This window comes from Rhea pennata, chromosome 6 (genome assembly GCF_028389875.1).
Source record: "Rhea pennata isolate bPtePen1 chromosome 6, bPtePen1.pri, whole genome shotgun sequence".
Lineage (NCBI taxonomy): Eukaryota > Metazoa > Chordata > Aves > Rheiformes > Rheidae > Rhea > Rhea pennata.
Genome location: NC_084668.1, coordinates 17,654,192 through 17,661,093, shown reverse-complemented (window position 1 = coordinate 17,661,093; position 6,902 = coordinate 17,654,192).

The following is a 6,902-nucleotide window of genomic DNA, read 5'->3' as shown; positions in this document are numbered from 1 at the left end:
CCCCGCCCTGCCCGCCGCCGCCCCGCCGCGCTCAGCCCCCCGGCTCAGCCCCCCATGGGGCTTCGCGCCGGGGGGCGGGGGGGGGCGGCCGCCGCCGCTCCCCAGGGCGCCCGCGCCGCCGGGGGGCTGCGGGGCCGCAGCGGGCGTGGGCAGGGCTCACCCGGGGGGGCTCGCCGGGCGAGCGGCACTGCGACTCCCGCGGGGCCCGCAGGCACATGGGCAGCCGCGGCCCCCCCGCCGCCCGCCGGTGTCGCCGGGCCGCCGGCGGAGCGGGCAGGGTCCCGGCCGGATCGCCCCGGCAGCGCTGGGCGCGGAGCGGCGGCGGCGGCGGCTCTGCCTGGGATCGCGCTGCGCCGCGCATTACTCAGCGCCCGGAGCCCGAGTCCCGACACGTCCAGACAGGAGCCCGCGGGGGAAGGCCGGGGCAGAGGGTGGCAGCGGGGCGGGGAGGCGGCGTGTCGCACGCAGCCTGCCGGGGAGGGAGCGGGCGGGGGGGGCGCGGGGGAGCCCGGGGGGGGGTGGCAAGGGCCGCGGGGGAATTGCACAGCGTGGAGCGGGGGTGCAGGGGGTGTGGGGGAAGCGTGGAAGCGGGAGGGAGCGTGCCCGGGGCGCGCAGTGAGAGCGAGCAGTGCGCCCGAGTGTGTGCGGCGCGCGGGGTGAGTGTGGAAGGCGGGGGCGAGTGCGCGGGGCATGAGGTGAAAGTGAATGGCGTGGGGGGGTGCGCGGGGCGTGGGGGCGTGTGCATGGGCGGTGGGGTGAGTGTGCACAGGCTGGGGAAGCACGCACGCCGAGTAGGGGGTGTGCGCACGGCATGGGGGAATGTGCATAGGAGTGAGTGAGTGAGTGAGCACACATGGGGCTTTGCGCGAGTATGCGGTGTGGGTGAGTGTGCATGCGGTGTGGGTGATTGCGAATGGGGGAGTGTCCACAGTATGGGGGCGTGCACATGGCATAGAGTGAGTGTGCATGGAGTGTGGGGTGATTGTGCATGGGATGTGGGTGAGTGTGAGCAGCATGGATGAGTGTGCATGATGCTGTGAGTGTGTATGGCAAGTACATGTGTGTGTGCATGGGGAATGAGGTGAGTGTGTGTGTCGGGATGAGTATATGGTAGGGTTAGTGTGCACGGGGCATGGGTGAATGTGTGGGGTGAGTTTGAGCGTGCCAGGTGTAGGGTGAGTGTGCATGATATGATTGTGCCCAGCATGGATGAGCCTACACAGTGCATGAGGTGAATGTGCACAGAGTGTGTTGTGAGTGTGTGTAGCATGGAGTGAATGTGCATAGGGTGTGGGTAGAGTGGGCATGGCATGGATGAGAGTGCACACAGGGTGGCTGAGAGTGTGTAACATGTATGAGTGTGCATGAGTGTGCACATGGCATGAGATGAGTGTGCTCAGTGTGGGTGAGAGTCCATGGCATATGCTGTGAGTGTGTGGTGTGGGTGAGTGTGTGCAGTGTGGGCTGAATGTGCCTGGGGCATGGGGTGAGTGTGCACCCTTGTGGGGTGAATGTGCATGGTGTGCAGTGAGGGTGCACTCAGTGGAGGGGGGGGGTGTGGGGCATGGAGTGAGTGTGCATGGTGTGGGTAAGTGCATGGGGCACAGAGTGAGTGTGTACGGGGCATGGGGTGTGCATGGGGCGAGCGTGCCCAGCAGGCATACAGGATGAGAGAGGGTGTGCACAGGGGTGTCACAGGGTGAGCATGGGGCCTGGGGGTGTGCACAGAGGTGTCTGTGGGGGGTGGCACAAGGCACATGGGTGCCTAGGGGTGTGCACGGGAGTGTGACCGCGTGGTGAGGGCGGGAGGGTGTGCACGGGCTGTGGTGGTGAAGGGCACAAGCTGGCAGTGTGACAGGGGGTGCATCAGTGCGCCTGGGGCGGGCAGCTGGAGGTGGCAGCCCCGTTTCGGGTTCCTTTGCCCCGGTGCTGGGGGCCGCTGGCCCGCCGCTGCGCTGGGGACAGGAGGGTGGCCCGGGGGAAGCCCAGGGCAGCAAGTTGACTCCTTGCCCTAGGGCTGGGGGCAGGAGAGTCTCCCCTCGGGAGCCTGCAGGCGCTGGTGGCCGGCCCTGGTGTCCCTGCAGCCACGGCGCATGGCACGCTGGTGGCCACGCTGTACCCAGCCGTGCAGCAGCTGGCAATGCGCTCGTCACCCCAGCAGGCGCCGTGTGTCTCTGCGCCGGCAGAGCCGCGCTGGCAGGGGCTGCCAGCTCCGCGTGCGTGTCGGTTCCTGTTCGCAGCGGGGAGGAAAATGCATTTCCTTTGGGAAATGAGCTGCAGCCTGGGGTTGGGCCCGAAGGCTGTGTGGCCGGCTCCAGGACTCCTGCAGCTAGTGGGTGACATCCCCCCCCCCACGGGCCCCTTTGCAGGTTTGGGGTGCCGTTTGCCCTCCTGCACCCAGCACCTCTCCCTGGTGGGCTTATCCAACAGCGTGGGTGGGAGGACGGGCAGGGGTCCAGGGGCCAGCTCCAGCACTCCTGCCCTCACGGCCTGGCGGGAGGCTGGTCTGGGACCCTCTTGCCCCGGGGGCAATGTCCTGGGTGCACAGGGAAGCCCTCCCTGGACAGGGAGGCGGATCCTTGTTTCCTCACGTTGTAGCAACATCCCTGGGCCAGAAAACAGCTAGGAGAGCCTCTTACTTCAACCTTTTCTCTGCATCACCCCAGTGAAGACCAAAAACACGTGAATAAGCATCTGTAGCGGCCTAAAAAATTGTGGACAACTTCCGGGGGCCTAAGGGACGGGATCTGACCGCTTGGAGCAGGAATGCATGCAGGCTGATGGGAGCTCCAGAGGCGAGGTGAAAGCCAAACCTCCTGCGAGCACCAGGGGGACTTACTGCCAGCGTGCCACAGCTGAGACACATGGGGCCATGGGAGCTGCCGGTCCCCAGCCTCTCCCCCACCTCCTTTCCCACACACCAAATATGACTTTTCTCTCCCACGGAGCTGAGGCTGCCACGTCCAGCACATTGGCACAGCTGGTGGTGCCAGGCCAGGGCTCAGGCTCGCCCCATGCAGCCAGCCGTCGGCGGCTCCATCGGGCCCGCAGGAGCCCTGCTCCTCGTGCCCCTCGCCAGCCCCAGGCTCTGCCTCGCCAGCCACCAGCCACAATGCGGAAAGCAAACTCAGAGTGGGCACGAAGGATGCTCCTGCCTAAGTAAAGGGCAGGAAAGGTCCTGAGGGTTCCTGTATGGGTCCCCTGCACAGGGCTCTGTGGGGAGACCCCTCGGTGCTCCCCTGCCCGGGACAAGGACCAGGGAATTCCCTCCCCCGCTCCAGGCTCCCCTCCTGCAGTGAAGGCCATGCCGCAGCCACGGAGGGGTGACAGTCCCCAGGACCACCGGGGCTGGCTAGTCTGTGTGGAGGCGTGGGAGGCTGGGGCAGCTCTGCTAACACGGAGTGGGGAGAAAGGATGCGGTGGGGGGGAAGCCCTGGGGAACCCCAGAGCTGGGGGAGCAGGAGGATGGACAGGCATGGAGAAGCACCAGGACAGACACCCAGCCGTGCCCCTTGGGGACCAGCCCCCCGAGGCCACCGAGTCAGTCCTTTGCCTTCTCCCGGAGATGCCTGTGCTGCAGCACAAGTGCCCGCGCCGGGGAGCTGTGTCCTGCGGGTACCCAGCTTGCGGGGCGATGGGCGAAGTTGAGCGGGGACACCTGGCAGCGCCCAGGAGGGGCTGCGGGGGCTGCGCTCTCTGGAGGTCCCCTCACTCCTGTCTGGGCATCCCCAGCTTCGGGACATGCCCAGCAAGCCCCCAGCCTTCGCCCTGCTCCCCTGCCCGGCAGCGCCCGCAGCTCCGGAGCGGCGGCTGTGTGAGTCAGGGTGCGGGGTGAGGTCGGCAGGACGACCCTGACTTTTGCGGCAGCGTTAGTCACCCCGCCGGGATGCAACAGCCCAGCAGCAGCAGAGCCCCCAGCACCTCTGCCCTGCCGGCGGCTCACACCTGGCGACCTGCCTGGGTTCGCTTGCCATGAGTCAGGTGCAAACCACAGGGCCACCCCAGCCGGCCGGGCCTGTCTTCCTGGCTGCCCTGGGCTGGGGCGCCGGCAGGGCCGGGGGCGGTGGGTGCACGCCAGCCCCAGCCCCGGCGCTGCTGTTCGGCTGTGCTGTCGCTGGCGTCGGGGCGGAGGAGCCAGCTCCGGCCACCCCCGGGAGCATCCTTGGAGCGAGGCTGTGCCGGAGCAGCAGGGCAGAGCACACGGCTCCGCATCCCCCCTGCTCCTCCCAGCACCCATCAGGCTGCGGGGGGTGGAGGGGGGTCGAGGCCACGCTGCACCCCGGTGCGGGCAGGGGCAGCCGCAGCGCGGGGAGCGGAGGTGCTGTGCCGCCCTCCTCTCTGTCGCAGGCGGTAGAGAAACCCTGGGTCAGCAGTGGAGCCGAGCAGGATGCCGAGCAGGGGGACGGAGGGCAGCCCTCTAGCCCCAACATGTGCGGAGGAATCACCGCGGGGAAGGGCTTAGCGAGGAGCTGGGATCATGCCTGAGGCGGAGAGGGCAGAGAGCCCGGGGCAGCATGGCATGGGCACGGCTGGGGCACAGGCACACGGGCAGGGATGGAGCCAGTGATGCTCGGCAGCACTGGACCCACGGCCTCCGTGCTGCCCCAGCTCCCAGGGCTGCACTGCCCTGGCTCCAGCATTCCTGGGTGGGTTTCCCCTGCCTTCCCCCGCTGATTTTCAAGGGTGGGAGAGTCGCAAGTGCATGCCCACCAGAGCCATGCTGGGAGCAGCCGGGGCTGGGGCAGGTGGGCAGAGCCCCCAGGGTTGCCCGCAGCAGGGAGGGACAAGCTGCCCCTCCTGGGTGTCCTGGGAGCCAGAGAAAGTGCCAATGGAGGAGGACAGTTGCAGGCAGCTCTGGAGGGAGCAGCAAAGCCCGGCGCAGGATGAGGAAAGGACCGTCGGGCTTCGCGGCCCGGAGTCCTTCCACGGAGCAGGGCACGGAGCCGGGAGCCCTGGCCGAGACCCAGCTCCACCAGCCCGGCATCGCCCCGCGGCTGCCTGCAACCTCGCTAAGCAGCCAGGAATGACAAGGCAGAGCGGGCTGTGTCCCCGAGCAGGGCGCAGGGCCAGGACCGGGTCCTCTCCCCAGGGTCCTGCCGGAGGGCAGCACGGCGCCACCGCCCCGGCTCCGGCTCCGGGACGCACCTCTGGGTGGGGGGCTGTGGGGGGGGACACGGACGCTGCGCTGCTGGCACTGGCTCTCCCAGCTGAGCGCGGGGCTGTCCTCTGCCCCCCGTCGCAGCCGCAGCCCCGCGCCGCTCAGCACCCCCCGGCGCGCATCGTGGCCCTCCCTCCGGCGCGCCACCGCCTCCTCGAGAAATGGGTTCGTCAGAGGTTCCCGTGCTGCTCTCTGAGCCTTCCGCAACTGAGATGGTATCTAGGTTTCTCAGCCTCCCCCTTACAGGCCTATCTATGTTACTCTAAACTTTCCTAAAAAGCTTCTTTTTCTGGCTAAAACAGTCTATTTTTGGTCTCAGTCCAGAGAGGGTTTTTTGGTTTTTGTATTTTTTTTTAAGAGTTTGATTAAATTAATCTGTCTGGCTGTTTTCAGATTGGGCAGTTGAAGAGAAAATTGTGCTCTTCCCATTTGGGAAGGAAAAAAAAAGCCATTAATGTTAGAGGTTTGGGATTTTTTTAAAAAAAAACTCAAATACTATAAACTTCCTTTTTTTCCCTTGGGAAGATGCTTCAAGTTTTGCAATGTAAACTGCCCGGCACCGGGGATCTGGGTTACACGCACACGTACGGCTACACCGCCCGGACCTCCGGCTGCTCCGGGCGCCCACACAGCCACGACCACGCACCCCTCGCTCGCCCGGCCCTGAGAGATGGCTCACGCCTGAGCATCGCCCCCGGGAGCATGGGGCCAACAGCGAGGGGGGGGAGCTGGGAGACCTCCACTGCCGCTCGGGATTGACACCTCCGTTGCCCCTCGCCGCTTCGGCAGCATCCCGGAGGCCTTGCGGCACCCTCTCCCTTGCGCTGCCCACAGCATCTCCTCGTGCCTTTCGGCATGGATTGCCTCTGCGCACGCGCACACCCTCCCACGCACCCTCCCCACACCCCCCACGCGCACACCACCGTGCGCATCCCTGGGCACCCCCCACGCACACGTGTGTATTCCACTGCACACCCACAGCCTCCCGGCACCCCCATCTCCACGCACCCCCCCCGCCCTCGGCCACGTCCGCGAGCCACCCCGCGCGCACCGCCCGCACGCCCAGCCCCACGGCCACCCGCGCCGCCCTGGGGCGCCCCCCGCGCCGCCCCCGCCGCGCTCGCCCCGCGGCTCCCCCTGGCGGCCGCCGCGCTGCGCAGCCGCCGCCCCCCCCACCGCCCCGCGCGGCGGCTCCCGGGGGGTCCCGGGGGGGCAGCACCCACGCACGTGCGCCCCGTCCCGCGCACGGCTGTGCAAACACGCTCCCGCACGGGGACAGGGCCGCCGGCAAGCGCACAGCGACAGGGTGTTTGCAGGCGCGCACCCCCTACACGAGCGGCTCGCGCACGCCCGGGGGGGGCACCCGCAAACCCACACACACACACAGCGGGGTGAACACGTGTGAGCGTGTTGCCTCCGCGCGCACGCGCACACACGCACACGTGCACATGCGCGCCGAGCTGCTTGCACGCGCAGAAGCCCCCGCACGCAGCCGCGGGGCCCTGCGCACGCACGCCGCCGTGTCGGCACACGCGTGCGCGTGGCTGGGAGTTCCCGGGAGCCCCGCGTGCCTCCCCTCTCCGAGCGAGCGCTGCTCTGGGCAAGCTGGCAGGGAATTTCCAGCCGTAAAGCTGCAGCTGACAGATTTAGAGGCTCCCGCCCCGGCGCTCACCGGGCCAAGTTAATCGTTCACCAGCACCCTGCTTGCCCTGCCTTGCCCCGCTTGCTGGCAGAGGCCGGCGAG